The sequence below is a fragment of the Prionailurus bengalensis genome, chromosome A1, assembly GCF_016509475.1.
Source record: "Prionailurus bengalensis isolate Pbe53 chromosome A1, Fcat_Pben_1.1_paternal_pri, whole genome shotgun sequence".
NCBI classification, from domain to species: domain Eukaryota; kingdom Metazoa; phylum Chordata; class Mammalia; order Carnivora; family Felidae; genus Prionailurus; species Prionailurus bengalensis.
The window spans coordinates 1,024,274-1,049,108 of record NC_057343.1 but is presented as its reverse complement, the minus strand read 5'-3'; the positions used below and the strand labels follow the sequence as shown (position 1 = coordinate 1,049,108).

Here is a 24,835-nt window from a genome sequence, read left to right as displayed (position 1 = left end):
CATACAAAGAAACAGAAAAAGTACGTCCTATTCACAGTAATAAAAGAATTTGACAGAAACCATCCCTGAAAAATCCCAAACATTGGAAAAAGTAGTCAAAGACATTAAATCAACTATCTTAAATATGCTCAATGAGCTAAAGGAAAGCATTGAAAGAGAACAAAAGGAAATGTGAAAACAATGCATAATCAAAATGAAAATACAAACAGATACAAATTATAAAAAGTAACCAAGTGGGGCGCCTGGGTGGCTCAGTCCGTTAAGCGGCTGACTTCGGCTCAGGTCATGATCTCGCGGTCCGAGAGTTCGAGCCCCGCGTCGGGCTCTGTGCTGACAGCTCAGAGCCTGGAGCCTGTTTCAGATTCTGTGTCTCCCTCTCTCTGACCCTCCCCCGTTCATGCTCTGTCTCTCTCTGTCTCAAAAATAAATAAACGTTAAAAAAAAAAAAAATTTAAGTAACCAAGTAAAAATTCTGTAAATGAAAAATATAATAACAAATGAAAAATTCACTAGAGAAGATCAATAGCAGATCTTAAGAGGCAGAAGAATCAGTAAGCTGGAAGAGAGAATAACTGAAACTATCCAGTCTGAGGAGCAAGGGAAAAAGGGAAGAAAAATGAATGGAGCCTGAGGAATCTACAAAACATTACCAAACATACCCACATATGTATCATAAACAGAACGAAAGGGACAGGAAAAAATATTTGAGGAAATAATGGCAAAAAAAGCCCCAAATGCTGGATGACACACATCCAACAAGCTCAACAAACTCCAAGTCAGATAAACTGAAAGATATCCACAACAAGACACATAATAATCAAATTATAGACACCAAAGATAGATAATTTTAAGAAAGAACTCATCACGTGCAATGAATGCTCAATATAATTTAGATTACCAGTTCATTTCTCATCAGAAACCATGGACGCCAGAAGCTAGTGAGATGACATATTTAAAGTGATCAACAACAACACAAAACGTCAACTAACAATTCTAAATCCAGCAAAAAATTCCTCCAATATTAAGGAGAAATTAAGACATTTCCAGGAGAACAAAAGCAGGAGTTTACTACCTGCATGAAATGTTACTACCTGCATGAAATGCTACCCTTTAGGCAATAATAAAAACACACTACAGAATAAATTGAAGCCATAAGAAATAAAGAATGTAAGTGAAATTACCTACATAAATCAACAGAAAGCCAGTATTACTGTACTGTTAATTTATGAGTATTTTCCTATAATTTACAAGACAAAACACAAACATAACAAACATATCAAAATATGGAATGCAATGACAGCAGTGCTCAGCAGAAAACTTACAGCTATTAACACCTACATTTAAAAATATCCGAAATCAATAACTTTTATACTTTAAGAAATCAGAATCTGCAAGCTAAACCCAAGCCTAGCAGAAAGAATGCAATAAAGATTAGCACACAGATAGAGAAAAAAAAAAGAGACATCAACAAAATTAAAAGGTGATTCTTTGAAAAAATTAAATATTTAGCTAGACTATGAAGCAAAAGAAAATCTCAAATTATCAAAATCAGAAATTAAAGTAAGACATCACTACTGATTTTATAGAAACAATTATAAGAGAGCACAATGAACAATTATATGCCAACAAAATCAGATAACCAAGATAAAATGGCTAAATTCCTAGATACACACACTGCCAAAACTTACCCTAGGAAGAAATACAAAATCTAGGGGCAGCTGGCTGGCTCAGTTGGTAGACTTTTGATCTCCAGGTTGTGAGTTCAAGCTCCACACTGGGTGCAGAGATTAGATTGGATAAGATAATGTAAAACCTAGACAGATCTACAAGCAAGGAGATTAAATCAGTCATCAAATATCTCCAAACAAAGAAATGCCCAGGAACAGATGACTTCATTGATAAATTCTACCAAACATTTAAAGAATTAACATTGCTCCCTCTCAAATTCTTCCCCAAAAAACTGAAGGGGAGAACACTTCCAAATTTATTCTACAAGGCCAGCATTACTCTGATATCAAATCCAGACAAAGACATTACAAGAAAACCATAAACCAATATTCCTTATGAATATAGATGCAAAAATCCCCAACAAAACAGGAGAAAATCAGAAGCATAAAAAAGATTATGTATCAGGACCGTGTGGGATTTATCCCAGAATGCAAGGGTAATTCAACGTAAGAAAATCAAAATAATATACCATATTAATACATAAAAAGGGGGGAAAAACACATCATCATCCCAATTGAGGCAAAGAAGTTTTGTGACAAAATACAACATGCTTTCATGATAGAAATAACACACTACAAAGGAAACTTCTGCAACATAATAAAGGCCACATATGGAAAAAACCACAGCTGACATCACACTCAATGGTAAAAGATAGAATGTCTTTCCTCTAAGATTAGAACGCACAGATGCCTACTCTCACCATTTTATTTATTTTTTTTTAATTTTTTTTTCAACGTTTATTTATTTTGGGGACAGAGAGACAGAGCATGAACGGGGGAGGGGCAGAGAGAGAAGGAGACACAGAATCGGAAACAGGCTCCAGGCTCTGAGCCATCAGCCCAGAGCCTGACGCGGGGCTCAAACTCACAGACCGCGAGATCGTGACCTGGGTGAAGTCGGACGCTTAACCGACTGCGCCACCCAGGCGCCCCTACTCTCACCATTTTAATTCAACATAGTACAGGAAGTTCTGGCCAGAGCAATTAAGCAAGAAATAAAAGGCATCCAAATAGGAAAAGCAAAAAGTAAAATCATTTCTGCAGATGACATAATCTTATATTTTGAAAAGATAAGCAAAGTTTCAGAACACAAAATCAACATGAAAAATCAGTTGCATTTCTACACACTAACAATGAACAATCCATAAAGGAAATTAAGAAAACAATTCCATTTACAGTACATCAAAAATAATAAAATACATGGAAATAAATTAACCAAGGAGGTTGAAAGACTTGTATTATGAAAACTACAAAACACTGCTAAAAGAAAATTAAAGACACAAATAAATGGAAAGATATACCATGTTCATGGATGAAAAGATTAACATGAAGAGGACGATATTATACCTAAAGCAATCTACAGATTTAATGCAATCCCTAACAAAACCCAAATTTTTTTTGCAGAGTGTCATCCTAAAATCCATGTGGATCTCAAGGGACAAGAATCTTGAAAAAAAAGAACAAAGCCAGAGGGGTCTGACACTTTGATTGCAAAACTTATTACAAAGCTACTACAGTACATTAAAACAGCTTGGTACTGACATAAACACAAATATATAGGCCAATGACAAACAATAGAGCCGAGAAAGAAATCTCCAGATAGTCAGGTAAATTCACAAGAATGCCAAGATCAATCAATGATAAAGGTCATTTCAAAAAAAAAGGTGCAACAGAACCCTTACACCATATATAAAAAATTAACTCAAAATGGATCAAAGACTTACATTTAAAGAACTAAAACTATAGAACTCTTAAAATAAAGGAAAGGTTTCATGACTTTGGACTTGTTAATGATTTCCTGGATACAAAACATCAAAAACACAGGCAATAAAAGAAAAACTAGATAAACTTGACATCATCAAAATTAAAAATGTTATGCTGAAAGAAAACTACTGACAATCAAGAATACTCTACCTAGTAAAGTTTTCCATCAGGATTGAAGACAATAAAGAATTTTCCAAACTAACAAAAGCTGGAGTTCATCATCACTAGTCTGACCTTAAAAGACATGTTAAAGAGAATTCTCATCTAAAACAAAAGGGCACTAATAATAACAGGAAAACAGGGGCGCCTGGGTGGCTCAGTCGGTTGGGCGTCCGACTTCGGCCCGATCGTGATCTCACGGTTCATGGGTTTTAGCCCTGCATCGGGCTCTGTGCGGACAGCTCAGCTTTGAATTCTGTGCCTCCCTCTCTCTCTGCCCCTTCCCTACTCACACTCTGTCTCTCAAAAATAAGTAAACATTGAAAAAAAAATAAAAATAACAGGAAAACATATGGAAAGTATAAAATTCAGGGGCGCCTGGGTAGCTCAATCAAATAAGCATCCAACTCTTGATTTTGGCTCAGGTCATGATCTCACAGTTATGGGTTCAAGCCCCAGGTCAGGCTCTGCAATGCGCATGGAGCCTGCTTGGGATCTATTCTCCCTCTCTCTCTCTTGTTCTCTCTGTCCCTCTTCTGCTCATGCTGTCTCTCTCTACAAATAAATAAACTTAAAAAAAAAAGTATAAAATTCACTGGTAAAGCTGAAAACAATTTAGAACTTCTGTGCAAAAAATGCTAAAGAAAGTATTTGCAACTCATACATCTGATAAAGAGATTTGTATCTAGAATATATAAACAATTCATACAAGTCAACAACAAAAAATTTAAAAATGGGCCTTAAGACTTAAGTACTTTCTGTATCTTAAAGATATACCAAAAAAAAAAAAAAAAAAGATATACAAATGACCAATAAGCACGTGAAAAGATGCTCAACATTATTAATTAGAGAAATGCAAATCAAAACCAGAAGATATCATCTCACTTCCATAAGGATGGCTACAACAAACAAAAAGTAGTAATTGTTGGTGAGGGGCAACTGGTCAGTTGGTTGGTTGGCTGGTTGAAGAAATGTGATGCCTTGTGCATTGATGGTTAAAACAGGAGCAGTAGCTATAGAAAACAGTACAAAGGTTACTCAAAAAATTAAAAACTGAATAACCATATGATACCACAATCCCAATTCTGGAAATATATCTAAAAGAAATGAAAGCAGGATCTCCCAAGAGATTTTTGCACATTTACAGTCATGGCACCACTATTCACAAATAGCCAGGAGGTGGCAACCAAATGTCCATGGGCAGATGAATAGCTAAGTAAAATGTGTATATACACATACAATGGAATATTATTCAGCCATAAAAAGAAAGGAAAACCTATTATGTGCTATGACATGGATGAATAGTGAGGATATTACATGAAGTGAAAAAAGACAAAATTCTGTATGATCACACTTACATGAAATACCTAAACAAACCAAATTCATACAAATATGAAGTAGGAGTGGTTACCAGGGGCTTAGGAGAGGGATACACAGGGAATTGTTTAATGAGTACAGTGTCAGTTTTTCAAGATGAAAAAGTTCAGGGGATCCGCTGTGTGATAATGTGGATATCTGAGCTATACACTACTGAACTATACACTTAAAAATGGTTAAGACAGTAAATTTTATATGTGTTTTATGCAATTTAAAACAAATAAGGGAAAAAAAACAAAATGATAACCACTTCACAGCAATTAGGAAGGAGTTCTTTTTTTATAAATAATAACAAGGCAAAAATGCACAAAAATTAGAATACTTCTGAAAAAAACTTCTGCATTGCTGGCCAGAGTCATGTAAAATGGGGTACAGCTACCATGGAGAACAGTTCGGGGTTCCCCAAAAAGTTATATGCAGAATTAACATGATCAGTCAATTCCACTTCCTGGTATATACCTAAAAGAAATGAAACCTGAGACTCATATAGATTACTTGTGAACCAATGTTCACACCAGCATTATTCACAACGGCCAAAAGCTGGAAACTGCCCAAAAGTCTGTCAACAAATGAATGGATAAACAAAATGTACACACAACAGAACATTATTCAGCCCTAAAAAGTCTGATACATGCTACAACACAGAAAACCTTGGAAACAATTATGATAAATGAACTAATTCAGACACAAAAAGGGCAAATATTTTATGGTTCTACTTATCTGAGGTGCCTACTAATACAGACAAAAAGATGGAACAGAGGTCACCAGGAAGTGGGGGAAAGGGGTACTGGGTATTATTGTTTAAAGAGTACAAAATTTTTGTTTGGGATGATGAAAAAGTTCTAGATAGATAATGGTGATCTTTGCAAAACATTTGTAAGTATACTTAATGCCATTGAACTGTATACTTAAAAGAAAAAAATGATAAATTTTACATTCCTTTATTTTACCAGACATTTACGGGGGGGGGGGGGGGGGGTGGAATGCCACAATGATGCACTATTTGCAACTCATATCCTAAAAAAAAAATCAAGACAAAAAGGTCCTACGGTCAATAAGATAAAACCAACAACCAAAGAGAATAAAGGGAAAAAAAAAAAAAAAAAAAAGAATACAGTTCAGTAGAAAAAGAAATACAGTGGCTCTTAAATATATGAAATATTTATAAGATGCAAATTTAAATTCTAAAGGGAAACCACTTTTCGCTTACATTGACAAAGATCAAAACATTCCTCAAAAAGTTAAAAACTACCCTACGAGTCAGCAATTGCACTACTAGGTATTTACCCAAAAAATACAAAAATACTAATTCAAAGCCATACATGTACCCCAATGTTTATATAGCAACATTATTTACAACAGTCAAATGATGAAACCAGCCCAAGTGTCTACTGATTGACAAATGGATAAAGAAGTTGTGGTCTGTGTGTGTGTATATGTGTATATATACATGTATATAAATATATGTATGTATGTATATGAACACACGTACACATACATATACGTATCTTTATACACACACACAATGGAGTATTACTCAGCCATAAAAAAAAAAAAAAAAAAAGAATGAAACCTTGGCATTTGCGAGGCCATGGATGGAGCTAGGGAGTATTATGCTGAGGGAAATAAGTCAGTCAGAGAAAGACAAATATCTATGATCTCACTCATATGCAGAATTTAAGAAACAAAACAAAGGGTAAAAAAGAGAGAGAGATGCAAACCAAGAAACAGACTCTTAACTATAGACAACTAATGGTTACCAGAAGGGAGGTGGATGGGGGAGATTCAGTAGGTAATGGGGATTAAGGAGAGCACTTGTCATAGTGAGCACCAGGTGTCGTACAGGAGAGTTGAATCACTACATTATACACCTGAAACTAGTATTACACTGTATGTTAACTGGAATTTAAATAAAAACTTAAGAGGGGTCCTGGGTGGCTCAGTCAGTTGAGTGTCCGACTCTTGATTTCAGCTCAGGTTGTAATCTCATGGTCATAGGATAAGCCCGGGGTCTATTCTCTCCCCTCTTCTTTCTGCCATTCCCCCACTCACATGTGCATGCAATCTTTCTTTCTCAAAATAAACATTTAAATAAAAACTTAAGAAAAATAAAGGCTTAACAGTACAGGAAGAGCCTCATACCCTAAGTCAGTGTAAACTGGTATAACTTTTATGGAGGGCACCTCAAAAAAATATTTTTAACCAAGCAATTCCACTTCTAAGCATCCTTCCTACAGACACATTATCTCATTTTTTAAAAACAAAACATCAAAGGATACTTGTTGAAAAGTAAAAAGATTGAAACACCCTAAATTTCTCTCAAAAGCCTGATAAATTGAATGATGATGAAGACAATACAGTATTTTGCAGTCCTGGACACAAGGCAGCTCTAAAAATCTCCTTACATACTAATATGGAACAACTTCTCATTTAAATTAAGTGCAAACCAGGTACAGAACAATGGATAAACACAAACATCATACACACACAGAGAAGCATATGCACACACATATGCGTATATTATCTCTAGATAAATATCTAAGAAAATGATAACAGTGGTTTGCTTCCAGGGAAGAGAACTGTGCCAATGGGTTGGGAGAAGAGGAAAGTCTTCCTTCTCACTGTTTATCCTTTCTACCTTTTAAATTTGGTACCATTTCCATATACACTTGGAATTGATTAGGGTTTCACTGAATTTAGAGATTAATTTAGAGACAAAAAAATTAATGTTTTGACATTATTGAAGCCTTCCCATTCAGACATATGCATGCCTTTCCATTATGGTTATCTTATATGTCCTATGGTATTATTTTATAAGTTCCTTCATAAAAGCCTTATATATTCATTATAATTATTCTATCTTGCAATACTAACATGGATTTTTTCCCCATTACCTTTTAAAATGTTTACATAGCAAAAAAACAAAAAACAAGGTGTAGAAATGTAGAAAATAAAAAATATACATTCTATATTTACATATATTTTTTAATAGATATAACAAAGAATTGACATCTATACTTTAGAAAGAACACAAATTAAACTGACAAAAATTTAATTATTCAATAATATCCAGTGTTCACAAGAATGTGGAGAAACTAGTGGAAATGCGGTCAATACAGTGGTCCAGAGGAAGACAATTTGGCAATTATCTATTAAAATACATAAACAAATACTCTGACTCAGCAATTCCTATTTTCACACCTATCATCAGAATTTCCCCCAGCAAAACCACACATGAACCCAGAGAAACTACTACACATATATTCTGTGCAGCACTGTTATAAAAAATTGCAAATAAACTAAATGTCCACCAGAAGAATGTCTAAACTATGTTATTAAATCCACCAAATGAAATATCACACAACAGCTACGAGTAGATCCTTATGTACTAACTCAAAGATATAGAAAACATACCAGTAAGTGAAGAGCAAGTAGCAGGAAGATATATACAGTATACGTTTTTAAAACGCACACACACGCGCGCGCACGCACACACACAAATGCACACATGAAATTATAATTCTTATGGGTACATATTAGTATGTGCACTGAAAAGTATCTGGAGTAATAAACACTAAACTGGTAATACTACTACTAATCTCTGAGGAAGTGAAGAAAGAGGCCAAGAGACCACTGACTGATGATTTAACAGATAGATCAATACCCTCATGATGCTTACAATATAGCCACAAGTTTCTTTTTAACAGTTCTTCATCAGTCACTCAAAATGATGCTACTGTGGTTTTAGAAACTGATAGAAAATCATTTATATACTAAAATCCACTCAAGAGTTATGATAGAATCTAAACAAATATCTCTTTGATCTAATAACTGAATAATCAATTAACTCATTCAGGTTATCTCTAGGGCACAGAATTTCTAGGCATATGGAATCATTTCTTTCCCATAGGACCACAATTTAACTGCAAAGTACTTTCAAGTAATTTTAACTTTCTGTGGGGATTTCATCCATTCCCTTGATTTTAAATATTACCAATACCCTAGTCTCCTTAATTTATCTCAATCAAGTGGTTTCAAAGCCCAAAACTGTCTGCTTCCTACATCTAGTTCTTTTAACTCGGTTTCTCACTCTTGTAGCCGCAACTCCTCCAGTCGTTGCCAGCTATGTCTAGCTATTCATACCAGAAATCTGGAGGTCATTCTCAACTTCTTTTTTCTTCACTTCCAGTCATGTCATCCCCAAATCCAAACCTACTTCCAAAATAAATATTGAAAATGTCCATTTTTTTTCTTTTCAAATTTTTATTTAAATTCTAGTTTTTGGTTTTTTTCATTTCAAGAAACTGTCCACTTTAATCCATCTCTTCCGATATCCCTCTAACCCTAAAAATTCGCCATCATTTTGATGCTGGATTACTGACATTATCTACCAGAGTACCCAAAGATCCTTTTAAAAATTAAATCAGACAATGCCAATTACTTCTTACGTGACTTTCCAGTGTACTAAGGAGACAACCTAAGATTTTCCCCCTGACCTGTAACATTCTTAACTTTTTTTTAACTTTTTAAAAAATGTTTATTTTTGAGAGAGAGACAGAGACAGAGACAGAGACAGAGACAGAGACAGAGACAGAGTGTGAGCCAAGGAAGAGCAGAGAGGGAGACAGAATCCGAAGCAGTCTCCAGGCTCTGAGCTGTCAGCACAGAGCCAGACACAGGGCTCAAACCCGCGAACCCTGAGATCATGACCTGAGCCAAGGTCGGAGGCTTAACCGACTGAGCCACCCAGGTGCCCCGATTCCTGCCTGATTGATCCCTGCCTACCTGCTAGGCTCAATTTCAGCACTGCTCTTCCCCACTTCGATCACTAAGGTTCTGCTAAACTAAGCTTTCTTTTAGTTCATGGAAGAGCCCAAAATCCTCCTTGGCTCAAGGGACCCTATGCACACAATCTTCCTCTGTCTGAAACAATCTTTCCTGAACATCTTTCCAGGCACTGTTTAAATGTCACTCCCTCATCTCCTGAGGCAAGGGAAACAAAATCAAAAAACTACTGAGGGGCTAGTTGGATCAGCTGGTAAAGCATACAACTCTCGATCTCGGGGTCATGAACTCAAGCCCCACACTGGGCCTTGATCTTACTTAAAAAATAAATAAATAAAACAAACTACTGGGGCTACATCAAAATAAAAAGCTTCTCAATAGCAAAGGAAACAACAAAACTAAAAGGTAACCTATGGAATGGGAGAAGGTATGTGCAAACGACCTATCTGAAAGGGTCAGTATCCAAAATATATAAATAACTTATAAAACTAGGGGCACCTGGGTGGCTCAGTTGGGTGTCCAACTTCGGCTCAGGTCATGATCTCACAGTTCGTGGGTTCAAGCCCCGCGTGGGGCTCTGTGCTAACAGCAGGGAGCCTGGAGCCTCCTTCAGATTCTGTGTCTCCCTGTCTCTCTGCCCCTCCCCTGCTCGCGCTCTGTCTCTCTCTTAAAAATAAATAAAAACATTTAAAAGTGTTTAAATAAATACCTTATAAAACTCAACACCCCAAAAAAATGAATAACCCAATTAAAAAATGGGCAGAAGACATGAGAGGACATTTCTCCAAAGAAGACACACAGATGGCAACAGACATGTAAAAAGATGCTCAACGTCACTTACCAGGGAAATGCAAAACAAAACTACAATGAGATGTCACCTCACACCTGTCAGAATGGCTCAAATCAACAACACAAGGAACAGCAGGTGTTGGCAAGGATGTGGAGAAAGGGGAAGACTCTTGCACTGCTGGGGGGAATGCAAACTGGTGCAGCCACTCTGAAAATCAGTATGGAGGTTCCTCAAAAAGCTAAAACTTTCATCCAGCAATCACACTACTAGGTATTTACCCAAAAATTACAAAAATACTAATTCAAAAGCATACATGCACCCCAATGTTTACAGCAGCATTATCTACAACAGCCAAATTATGGAAACAGCCCAAGTGTCCACGACAAATGGGTAAATAAGTTGTGGTACACACACACACACACACACACAGGAGGGTACTGCTCAGCCATAAAAAAGAATGAAATCTAGAGTATTAAGCTGAGGAAAATAAGTCAGTCAGAGAAAGACAAACACCGTATGATTTCACTCATATGTGGAATTTAAAAAAACAAAAATGAACAAAAGGAAAAAAGAGACAAACCAAGAAACAGACTCTTAACTCCAGAGAACAAACTGATGGTTACCAGAAGGGAGGTGGATGTGGGAGGGGAGGGGTGAAACAGGTGATGGTGTATGAAGGAGGGCACCTGTTGTGATGAGCACTGGGTGATGTATGGAAGTGTTGAATCACTGTATTATACACCTGAAACTAATATTACACTGTATGTTAACTAACTGGAATTTATATAAAAACTTAAAAAAATAAAGGTAAATGTCACTCTCCCAAGATCTTTCTCTGTCAAACATTTAATTAACCCATCATCCCTGGTCTAAGTAAGTTCTCCCTTACTATATTATCACACACATTTCCTCGGCTATAGTTATCCAATTTGTAATTTTATGGGCTTTTTTTCGATTTTTAAAGTTTATTTAGAGAGAGACACGAGTTGGGGGGGAGGGGGGGGGAGAGAGAGAGAGAGAGAGAGAGAGAGAGAGAGAGAGAGAGATTTCCAAGCAGGCTCTGCACTGTCAGCACACAGCCTGGAACCAACGCTCGAACTCACAAACCATGAGATCATGACCTGAGCCAAAATGAAGAATCGGACGCTCAACCGACTGAGCCACCCAAGGGCCCCTGTAATTTAGTTTACTTTGTCATCTGTATCCCCCATTATACTGTATGTTCCATGAGGGCAAAGACCTATGTCCTTATTGTCTATTATTGCATCCTCCGTACTTAACGTAATGTCTGGCCAAAATTTACTATTTTTCTCTAATAAAGGGAGGTAACAAATAACTTTTCTGGGTTGTTCTTTGTTTTGTTTTTCTGCTATCCCACTATTACCTCCCCACAAGTGAATTCTAACTCTATCTCCCCCTCCCTTCCTGTTGTCCAAAGCACAATCATTTCACCCTTGAGCTTCAGTTTACCCATTATAGAATAGGAAATTAAAATAAAGTCCTCAAAAGATGAAAAACTGAAATCTTTGGTTATCACTTTTTACTACTTCCATACTCAACATACATAATTGGTAACATGGTTAATCTTAGACCCTAATAAAAGGTTATCCTACCCTAGCTTCTTTAACCCTTAACCAAAGAAGCTAAATAAGCCCACACTTCCTTCTCCAAACATAATTTAAAATCTACAACAACACAAGTAAACTTCAACTACATATGTTAATTTGGAAACAAACATTCATTTATTCTTAAAACACTTGGTATTCCTAATCTATGATCTAGTGTAATCACTTTGTTTCCCAATGTTTTTTAACATGATTGAGTAAATGGCTTTAAAAAGAATGTATCTTCTTTACATGAATTCAAAAGTCCCACGATTAAGACCCATCTTACTAAAAAAAATAAATAAATAAATGGGGGGGGGCGCCTAGGTAGTTCAGTTGGTTGAGCGTCCAACTCTTAGTATCAGCTCAGCTCTTGATCTCAGGGTAGTGAGTTCAAGCCCCACGTTGGGCTCCACATTGGGCTCCATGCTGGGCATGGAGCCTACTTTAAAAAAAAAAAAAGACTGACTCATCTAACCTAAAGACACAATAATAACTGCATCAATAAGCAAATGAAACCACAGATTCAAAAAAGCTTCAGGTACTGAGTCTACTTTTCCAATACAGATTACTACTAAGTAAAAAACCTATTCCCTGTGTTTTTTAAGACTCAATTTATTACTAGAATTCTTTCCTAGAGATATGTTCCTCAGAGATTCACTGATTGCTCTTAAAATGAAAGGAATACAAAAAGAACATGGAGTATACCAAAGAAAATCTGTGTTTTCTTCTCCTTGGTAGACAAATTATGGAAACTAAGTATACAATCCTACCTATCGTTTACAATTCAATGTAGTTGGGTTTTTTTTTTTTTACTTTTTAAAAAATATTTATTTTGGGGCGAGCGCAAGCAGGGAAGGGGCAGACAGGAACAGAGGATCCGAAGCAGGCTCTGCACTGACAGGCTGACACCAGTGAGCCCAATGTGGGGACTGAACTCACGAACCATGAGACCATGACCTGAGCCAAAGTGAGACGCTCAACTGACTGACCACCCAACGGCCACGGTTTTTTGTTTTTTAAACTGTCTAATAAATAGGTGAATCTCTGAAGCAGAGGCAGTCTTATTTCAGTTTATCCCTTTTCTTCAGCCCCTTCATGACTTGAGTTCTAATTTTTGTCTCTGAATTTTATCACACACCTAATATAACAACTACCAATTTTATTTAAAAAAATTTTTTTTTTCAATGTTTATTTATTTTTGGGACAGAGAGAGTCAGAGCATGAACGGGGGAGGGGCAGAGAGAGAGGGAGACACAGAATTGGAAACAGGCTCCAGGCTCCGAGCCATCAGCCCAGAGCATGACACGGGGCTCGAACTCACGGACCGCGAGATCGTGACCTGGCTGAAGTCGGACGCTTAACCGACTGCGCCACCCAGGTGCCCCACAACTACCAATTTTAAAAGACATACTTGGTACCATACTCATTACAACTACCTTAAAATATACCTCATAATAGATATCTTAAATATATTATTATTACCCCATTTGGCAGATGAGTAAGCTATTTTGTGTAATCAGGTAGCTTTCCTATGGTATACTGTAACTGTTAGGTACAAAACCAGGGTTTGTGCCTAAGTCCACATACCTTTCATTATACACCATCCCTTAATCACAAAGAACTGAGACTCATGAACTATTCTAATATACCGACCACTAGAATTCAAACATCAACTGAAGACTTTTGCAACCTAAGGATAGGGAAGGAATTACAAGAATGTCAGGCTTGTGTAGAAAATGTCAATTACTGATAATAGTATACGTGCGAAATATTAGTATGCTGAACAGGGAAAACAATTATAGGAATACATTTAAAAACAGAAACATCTCATATAAAATGGGATTAGGAGGAACTTCCATTTTCTCCACCACATTTTTTTTAGTACTTGAAGATTTTAGTACTTAAGGGCACGTTTTATTTGTTTTTATTTATTTTTAAGGTTTATTTATTTTTGAGACAGAGAGACAGAGCATGAGGAGGGGAGGAGCAGAAAGAGACGGAGACAGAATCCGAAGCAGGCTCCAGGCTCTGAGCTCTCAGCACAGGGACCGATGTGGGGCTTGAACTCATGTGCCATGAGATCATGACTTGAGCCGAAGATGGACACTTAGCCAACTGAGCCACCCGGGCACCACTAGGGCATGTTTTATTTTTATAACCAAAGTATTAAAAACTCCTTTCTGGGGCGCCTGGGTAGCTCAGCCAGTTGAGCGACCAACTCTTGATTTCGGCTCAGGTCATGATCCCAGATTCGTAGGATCGAGCCTAGAGTCAGGCTCCCCTCTGAGCATGGAGCCTTCTTTGTATTCTCTCTCCCTCCCTCTGCCCCTCTTCCTGCTCATGCTCTCTCCCTCTCTAAAATAAAATAAAAATAAATAAGGAAAGAACTGTCCTTTCTGACATGCATGTAACTATTCATGTCTGTATATTTTCTATTATGCATCGTTTATATTCATTCATTTACATGATTGTCTCCTCAAAATGAACACAGAGAACCTACCTAAAAATCACATATGACATTTCCTAATTGCTTTTTTTTTTAAGGGTTTTAAAGCTTAGTTCCTATTTTGTTTCACATGCCAACAAGAATCACTGAAGTTTTTACAAACTAAGAGATGTGATCAGACCGGGTTTTAGAAAAAATTAATCTGGTTGTAGACTGGAATAAGGAATAGAATGAAAGTTGCTTTGTATATATAAATCCCTATTATCTAACAAAACGGACTATGGTCAACACACAAAACAAGAGAGAGTGGAGTGCCTTAGAATAAAAGAACACTTAAAGGTCTCAACATTTGAGAGTCTAACGAGGGTAGGTGAAGGAGACGGTCAGAAATATAAAACCATGTTACTTCACAGACCCAGAAATCAAGAGTTTCAAGGAGTATTTAATTCCAAATGCTACAGAATTAAGACAAAAATGAAGCACTTAAGGATTTGACTATTAAATCACCAGTGATCTCAAAAAAGTATCTGTATAGTGTTGTGAGTGAAATCAGTGAAATTTCTTTTGAAAAGTATGGGAAATGAAGCAGAAGATGTGCAAAAGATTCTGTAGAGATTCTGAAGGATAGAGCACTTTAGCATTCTTATAGACCAACAAAGGAGCAGGCAGAGAGAAGTCAGTGAAGATAAAGAGAATTCCTTCGATCAGATGAGCATTCAATTCAGTGAGTCTACTGGCAAGAAACTCATATTTGGTCCATTCAAACAGATTATAGATCTTAGCTGCTGTTAACCACACATCTATTGGCCAGTCATATACTCTGTATTATTTTTAATTCTTATCACATAACAATCACAAAAAAGCAGGCATCATCACACACATTTATCAAATGGGTAAACCAAGGCTCATAGGTTAAATAACTTACCAGAGATCACAAACTAGTAAATAAATGGTAGAGCAAAATTGGTTTTAACAGTTTCATCAGGGCATAATTTGCATGTGATAAAAATTTATTCATTTCAGTGAAAATTTTTAGTAAATTTATATACTTATGCAGTCATCAATACAATCTAGTTTAAGAAAACTTTCATCACCCCAAAAATTCCCTCGTAAGGGTAGATCTGAACCCAAATCTCTCGTCTTCAAACTCATGTCACACTGCAAATCCCCTAGCAACATCAAGTAACAAAAATAAAAATTTTAGGCAGAAAAAACTCTAAAATTAAGTCCCACTAGTCCCCCTTCCATGTGAGGCCCCAACATACCACTAGAACCACACCCACATTCCATGATCTCAGCAAATTCAAAAGTTTACTAAAATTTGGATATGCCTCATACAAGTACAGCAAAAAAAGTACACAGACTATGTGGTATTTTTTTTTCTAAATGCAAAATGAGTTAGAAATGAAGAAGAGAAATGAACACTTAAATCCAGGAGAAAGATAGGATGAAAACAGCTGGGCAAGGACATAAGGATGGAAAATGTGATATACAAATGAAGAAAATAAGGCATCATAGAAGTCAGGAGCCAGGGTCATGAAAGACAAAGACTAACTTAAACAGAAGCTTCTCTTTGATATGCAACATAAAACTGGAATGACAGGACTTCCTAGGCAAGAGTTAAAACTTAAGAACCAGAACTATACACTATTAAGAGACTCAAACAAAATTAAAAACACAAAGTGAGACAATATGCATAATAATTAAAGTTGTAAAGTTAAAACTAGATTAATTTTATAGTAATGATTTTATAAAATTGAAACAAAAACAAAATTTTCATTACTTTAGAAACAAAACCATGAACATGTAAGAATTTAGATACCATGTGAGGGCCAGAATTAATTAAAATAAACTGAAGTAATTAAAATATAACAATAAAGGAGCCCCTGCTGGCTCAGTCAGTTAAGTGTCCGACTCTTGGTTTCAGCTCGGTTCATGAGTTCAAACCCCACGCCAGGCTCCAAGGTGACAGTGCAGAGCCTGCTAGGGATTCTCCCTCTCCCTGCCTCTCTTCTCGATAGATAAATAGATAGATAGATAGATAGATAGACAGATAGATAGATAGGTAAAATATGACGATACATAACACAAAGAGATCTAAAACAAAAGGATAAAATAAAAATTTCATTTTTTAATGTTTATTTTGAGAGACAGAGAGAGAGAGGGAGAGAACAAGTCCAGGGAGGGGCAGAAATAGAGAGAAAGAGAGAGAAATCCCAAGCAGGCTCTGTGCTGCCAGTGCACAGCCTGACGCAGGGTTGGATCCCACAAACCATGAGATCATGACCTGGACCAAAACCAAGAATCAGATGCTTAACTGACTGAGCCACCCAGGTACCCCTTAAAATTTTATTTAAACTGAATTTTTACTTCTACTCTGATATTTCTTTAATGCTATAGAACTGGAAACACAATTAACCAATCTGATCATCACTGGCCTAACCAAAAGCTTACAAATTCCAAATTAAAGTCCTAGAATATAGCATTAGAAGTCTAAATGAAATGCTCTTCCAAGCACTGAGGCAAAGAGAGGGCTGGCCAACTCTTAACAGAACACATTTCGTACAATTACTTGATATATAGTAAATGTTATAATACACAATTTTTTTTAATAAGTGATTTCTGATTACCCTAAACTATATTCAGTCTGGTCCAGTGAACTCAATAATCCAAGAAACATCCCTCTTGGTCAAAAGACATGCTTCTTAGAAATAAATTATAAAATTGTTATAGTATTACAAAAAATGTCTCAAACTTTAATGTCTTTTGGTTACAGAACCATAATATCAGTTCCAAATTCTTGTAACACTAAATCCAGACAACAGCTCTATCTAGGTGACTACGGCAAAAGTAATATACACATGGCATGGCCACAAAGTAAAAAAACTGAAGAATTTGTCTCATTCTGTCACATTTTGGGAACTTTCTTCCATCTGAAGTAAGCACCACAATCTTACTTAAAATAGCCATTTAAGTATTTTTTAATCCAACCTAAAGGTACAGTTAAAAAGAAGTTTACTCTAAGAATTATAATATCATTCTCAATTATTCTAATGAGGTTGCAACAATTCTACTCCTAGGAAATTACAATTATCTTAAATTACAATTTAATATTAATTTTAAATATCAGAATCATACTAAAATATTTAATAATTTAAGAATAAAATGTTGTAAAACCTTTTAAAACTTAAGATCAAATTGACATATAACATTTTATTAGTTTAGGTAGATTTTTTAACATTTTAATTAAAAAAATTTTTTAATGTTTATTTTGAAGGAGAGAGAGAGAGACAGACAGGGCGTGAGTGGGGAAGGGGCAAAGAGAGAGGGAGACACAGAATTCCAGACAGGCTCCAGACTCTGAGCTGTGAGCACACAGCCCGACACGGGATTCAAACTCACAAACTGCGAGATCATGACCTGAGGTAAAGTCAGACACTTAACCAACTGAGCCACCTAGGCATCCCTTAACCTTTAAATTTTAAATTCATGTAACAAATTTGATCTTTGAATTCACTAAGAACACCAGAGGAAAAAAAATCTAGAACCCTCTGGAGAAGAGAAACCTGACCCTTGGCAGTCTATTGACACTAAAAGAGTGGTTAGTGGCACCCTGGGTTGACCGCCCAACTTTGGCCCAGGTCATGATCTTGCTGGTTCACAAGTTCAAGCCCCGCATCAGACTCTGTGCTGACAGCTCAGAGCCTGGAGCCTGCTTCAGATTCTGTGTCTCCCTCTCTCTCTCTCTCCAGCTCATGCTCTCTCAAAAATAAATAAGGGGCGCCTGGGTGGCTCAGTCGGTTAAGCGTCCGACTTCAGCTCAGGTCACAATCTCGCGGTTGTGAGTTCGAGCCCCACGTCGCGCTCTGGGCTGATGGCTCAGAGCCTGGAGCCTGCTTCCGATTCTGTGTCTCCCTCTCTCTCTGCCCCTTCCCCGTTCATGCTCTGTCTCTCTCTGTCTCAAAAATAAATAAATGTTAAAAAAATTTTTTTAATAAATAAAAACATTAAAAAAATAAATAAGAGTGGTTAAAATTCTTTAACAGTAATGTAACTCTTCAAGAAGGATAAACAAAAACTAGATAACAGGATAATGAAACACATATTCAGAAGTTTTTTCTTAAATCAGAGCTATGAAATATTCATTACCTACTTATCCTAATATCCGAAGTTTACTCTTAAATCATATCTTGTAACAGTAAATATCAATACTTATAGGACACTAATCAAATCAGTAACAATAAAACCCCAATGGTCATATCCTTCTTTCAAATTAAAGTCCATGAATTTTTATTCAATTGTATTACTTCTTTCAATGTACTGCTATGAAGTTAAAAATAAAATAGAACTAAGAACAAATCCCAAACTAATCATGTGACCAAGTGATTTTGCAAACCTCTCTACACATCAATTTTTAACTCTACAATAGATTTCTCCATTGGTTTACAATTTTTTTTCTGCAGTTCTAGAGTGCTACTAGTGTTGAATGAAACTTGAGGCAAAAAATTAATAGATTTTAAAATGTGCAATAAAATAGATAAGCTCAAAATGTGTTGCGATCCAAATTTTAAGACATTTTAAGATGACCAACTTATCTTATTACTAAGTATGTGAATGGTGCTGGCCCGCATAATTCCCTTCCCATTTCTATTCTAATAACAGAAACCTAAGATTACAAAGTGAATTGTTTAAAAAACAGGTTGCAGATTTAAAAAATGTGCAACTGCAACTATGTAAAACAATTTTCTTGCCAAACCAAAATAAAAAATAAGCTACAGTTATTACCCAGAATTCCATAGTTCAAACTCATGAATTTATCCAACAGCAATTTTTCTCACAGACTTTATAGGTCTTACAGATTAGTTGCACATGAGAACTTTTAGATTTGCATAGTTCAAAACTCCTGTTCAAGTCTAAAATCCCAATTCCAAGAGCGCCTGGGTGGCTCAGTCAGTTGAGCATCCAACTTCGGCTCAGGTCATGATCTCGCGGTTTTTGAGTTCCAGCCCGTTGTCAGGTTCTGCACTGACAACTCGGAGCCTGGAGCCTCCTTCAAATTCTGTGTCCCTGCCCCACTGGCACTCTGTCTCTCTCTCAAAAACAAATAAACATTAAAAAAAAAATTTTTTTTAATCCCAATTCTATGATCTCACAGGACCAGGAGAAAATTAACAAACTGAAATTAAAAAATGGGAAATGCAGAGACAAAGTAATCTCTATGCTTGTTTCCTAATTTAAAATGTCCTTCACAAAATACTATTTGAGAATCCACTGTGCTCACCTAAAAAATACAGGCAAACTGAATATGCCAATATTCTTAAAATAAATATTATTCAATATAATAATACGTACATTAGTAACACTGCTAAGGGGATAGACAGAGATATTAACGCCTAGAAAACAAAAAATGTAAAATTTCCGATTATACACCTTTTGACAACAAAGAGAGTGTTCCAGGATTTCATATATATTCTTTCCATCACAGTAATATACCATACCATCTGATTTTAAGACTTTGTCTCAAATGTATTAAGAGTATGCACTTATGTACCTCAAACAAGGGCAAAATAGAAGAATCTTTAATAACACTGTTATACAAAGACGGTACATACATTAAGCTCCGTATCACGCAAGTTTGAAACATTCATGTCAGCACCTGTGTGATATCTGAGTGAAACGGGGTTGTCCCACCACATGAGATACAAAGGTCCAGCCCATGAGATTATATATATAACAGGGAAAAGTAGAAACCACCCTGTATCTTTCTTCCAAGTGTTTAAAAGGGCAGGCAGGAGATGGGAATACATACTGTTAAGGATGCTCTGAAGAAAGATGCCATTAATATGCAACGTATTTTTAACTGCCAAAACACTTCATAAGTACACATAAAAAGCACCTAACTCACATTAAGTGTCTGACAGTAAGTATAATAAAGAACTTATTTAGCCAAGGTCAATTAAAAATCATGTTATCTTCATCTTACTACCTGGCACATTAAAGCACCATTAGTTGGTGTCTTTTAAGCAAAGGAATTTTAAATTCTGAGCTAAATCATTAAGCAGAACAAGAACAACATTTTGGTATTATCAGACCGAACCACGGCCTTCATTAGTATATATGTGTTGACATTACAGATAATCCAGATTATACATTTTCTACGTCCTCCTCCCCAAATGTCTATTAAATATAAACCAATTACCAACCTTCCCCACATCACAGCTGAGAACAAAGGAAAAAAATATGACAAAGTTAAATCTTTCATGAAACTATGTGTTAATAATATAAGCTTTGCCCTTTTATGTGAAAGATCTGATCCTTGATCCATTTTATCTGAATGATCTAATACCTGAAAAGAGCTTTAAACTCGTGAGACAAGTTATACTCATTCAAGTTGCAGTATTTAGGAAACAATTATAGACCCTAAAATGTATACAGACATACTGAAAAAAGGGAACATATTACTTCTGATTCAAATACAGTTTTTAAATAAGACAGTAAAATAATCTAATCGACAACTGCAGTTCTAGAACTTTTTAAAAAGATACTCAGTAAGATTCAAACATTTGCTATTTGTTTACACACTCTTCTCTAGGAAAAGAACAGAAGCTGAGAGAATTCTAACCTTGGCTCTTCCAGTGTTTCAATTTCTAAATGTGTAAAACGAGAATATTAAGTACTTTGAAACAGGACAGCATAGGAGCTAAACTTGGGCACTGTAATCAAACTGCCTGTTTTATACTAACACTACTTCTACCTGGGTATCCTCTGTTTCCTCCTCTACAAATTAGGAATATAAACTACTTATATCACTGATCTCTCACAGTGTCACACTATCAGAGAGGACCTCATTTTGTGAGGATTAAATTATTAAATGCATATTAGAAATCAGTTTGGATATGTGTTGATAATTATAGAATATAAATAACAGGCACACAAAGGTTCAGCATACTATCCTCACTCACAAATTTAAGTTATCATAACAAACATTTTTTTAAAACTCAGAATTATACTGCCATATACTAAGGGGTCAATATGTGCTATTTTCATTACTCCGCAGGATAACTGCTAAGATTAAAGGAAGTAATACATGAAAGGGCCCTGCAGTGTGTCTAGAATGTTGTGTATTAAAATATACATTAACATCCTCACGTTATCATTCGCAATCAGTATTCGGCAAATATTCATCTTCAATGAGCTATCTTCTGAACCATTAGGGACTTAATATCGAAGCATAAGCTACTGTATTTATGTCACCTCTGACAGAAATCTACAAGTTACAATGTCAACTGTCCATGAGATACAATGTGACCAGAGCTCAGGAAAGACAATGTGTCCAGAGTGCTGGCTTCATTGATATTTTGTAACTAATTTCAACTGACAAGTCATCTGTATTCTACTAGCTAGCATATTACAAGACCGTTTCCTTAAAACCAACAGATTACAAGCATTAAACAATAACTCAGGTGACACATCCAAGAATGGCTCCAGTGAAGACCAATCAACACCGAAGACGGGGCGGGGGGAGATTTAACTGGAGCAGTGGACCAGTGTCATCAGCATACTAGTTGGTCAACCACCTGGATGAGCTACAACACTACAAGAGTGGACTTCGCGCCGTCCATCAACTCATGAGCCCTAAGAGTCGAAACCCGTCTTTCAAATTAGACACAAACAAAAAGTTCAGGGAGCCTATTTTTTCCAATCCCTACAATCAATTATCCATTGCAAAGGAAGAAAAAGTGTTAAAGATGGTTGCATGCACAGCATTTCCAACGAGTACCTTCAATTCCCACTTTGGAACTCTAGAGGGCACCAGAAATATGCCCTCCTTTGCACCACCCCTCCTCCCGGGTAACGTGAGCAGCTGCAGGAGCCCGTCGTCTGGTTGCTGAGGTTGGTATTGCAGCAGCAGGAGAGATGTCTGCAGCGGTGGAAACAGCAGCGCCCACTCCCAGCTGCCTCACCAGCCATTACCCAGGCTTCACCCCGGGGGCAGCTGCCACCCAAGGAAAGGCTCCTCCCCCTCAAAACAACGGGGAGAGACAAGTCCCTCGGCTAAACCCCTACAACCCAACCACGTCCTCTAAGAGCAACAAATTGGAGGCGAAGGACTCACAATGGGGGTGTTTTCCTCACTTTCTGCCAAAGATGCACCAGCTGGGGTTGAAGGCGATTCCTGGTCCTGGGGTAAAAGGAAAAACGGCAAATGGATCAGGAACATCTAACCAGGTGGGAGAACCAAAGCCCATTCCACCAAGAGGAGGCCGAGACGGGAGTAGGAGGTCAAGGAGGTTTGGCCCCTCTATTATTACTCCACAGCCCGCGACCAACAATCCCCTCCTACGTAAAGTGGAGCAAAACGGCGCAAAACATATATTTGGGACCAAAGCCCACGTGAAAGGCAAAATCCGGAGGGAGGCGGCTGGAGGGCACCAAGCCTGCTACTGGGAAGGGAGGGGGGGAAGGGAAAACGTTGCCTCGACGCCAGCAGGGGAATTGTACTCCCTCCTAAATTTGCCCACCCGGCGTCATCCCCGTCACTCGGGGCACCAATTCGGAGGTAAGGGGCGGCTCACGTCACCGCTGGGCTGCTATCTCCCATATTTGCCCCAAGCAGTTGCCCTGGGCCCGAGACTTGCCCCCCCCCCCCCCTGCAGTCGGCGACCGGCAGCGCTGCCTCCCCGTCCGCCATTAGAGACCCAGCCAAACAATACGTGAAGAGCAAGAGCCGCGCAGCGCAGCCCAGGGAAGAGAAGAGCGACGGAGGGGACCCGGTGGGGGAAGAGGCAGCACCCTCGCCCCGAAAAACTTGGGGACCTCGGGCTACCGCGGAGACAGCGGGAGCGCAGCCCCGAGAGCGGGAGAACGAACTGAGGCGCCCCTCCCCCCACCTTTCTACCTCCTCCGCCCCCCCCCCCCCGCAAGAAAGAAAGGGAAAAATACCCCGCGACCTCCCACCGCCCCGGCCCGGGCAACCCCCGCCCCCCGAGCGACCCCCGCCTCTGGCGTCCGCCTCACCCAGCCCTCCCGGCCTCGCCCTCACTCTCGCAGCCCTTCGGGCCGCACGCGAAGACGCCTGTGACATGAGCGGAGCCCGGAGGAGACCCCGAGGCCCCGACGCGGCAGCGGCGACGGCGGCCGCGCCGCGGGGTATTAATCCCGGGTCGGTGGGAGGCTCCGGAGGCTGCCCTCACCCATCTCCGCCTCCCCAGTCGCCTCCGCCTCCGCCTCCTCCTCCCGAGGCTGCGCTGCTCCCAGCCACCCCCACTATCGGCGGACCTGGGCTGGAAAGACAGCGGGGATAAGCCTCACCCGGTTCTGGCTGCGGCTCCGCGGAACGAACCTCCCCTCCCCCGGCCCACCCCCCTTCGGCAACACGCACAACTCCGCTCGGTCCAGTCCCGGGTTTAGCGCTGGTGAGGAGGAGGAGGCGGAGGAGACGGAGGAGGCGGCGGTGCGGCCGAGCCCGGAGAGGCCCCGCCCTCCGCGCCCTCATTGGCTGGCCGGAAAGGCGGGCCGCGGCGCCTCGGGCACGTCCATTGGCTACATCTGCCTTCCTTCAGGACCCCCCTCGGGGGGGTGGTCCGAAAGGCTGTCCGTCAGGCGCAGGCCACACCCCCCGGCGTCGCCGTTCCACTCCCCCCCTCCGCCCGCTCTCGGCCCTCGGCCGCGTCCCCTCCCCTCCTTACCCCCGCCTCCCACCCCGCCCCCACCCCCGGGTCCGTCAGGGTCAGGCAGCCCGAGTTTCGCCGCCCGCTGCACCGGCCGCGGGCTCCGGCCCTGGGCGCCCGGGGTGCCCCCCAGGGCCCGGGACAGCCCGCGAATCTGAGGCCGTGGCCGCCTGCCCTGGCTCGGGCCTGGGCGCCCAGGCTGCTGCAGCCGCTCCCAACGACCCTGCCCGAGGAGAGACGCGGCCTCGCCTCGATGTCCCCAACGCCCTCCCTGTCCAGTTCCTGAAGCCCCCCGAGAGGGGCGAGCCCGGGCACGGGCTGGAGCGACTGAAAGTGGGAGGTCGGGGCAGCGGGTGAAGTGGGTTCCCGAACGTGCCGCGGGGAGTGGGAGCGCTTCCACCCTCGCCTCACCCCCGTGGGGAATAGTCCCCCCACCTCCCGTCATGGCTGCGGGAGGAGACGACGTCCTCCATTTTGTCGGGACTGCTGTGGGAACTTGGGACCAGTTC

The 24,835-nt window shown here is 39.2% G+C and overlaps 1 protein-coding gene across 1 annotated transcript in view; it reads right to left on the bottom strand.

Annotated features, from left to right (window-relative positions):
• ZMYM2 (zinc finger MYM-type containing 2) overlaps positions 1 to 23,821 on the bottom strand; it is a 101,824-nt gene extending 78,003 nt beyond the window's left edge. The window contains 2 exon segments of the mRNA XM_043574652.1: positions 22,772 to 22,837; positions 23,674 to 23,821. The gene's annotated coding sequence lies outside the window, so the exon portion shown is untranslated.
• Positions 23,822 to 24,835: the final 1,014 nt, after the last annotated feature.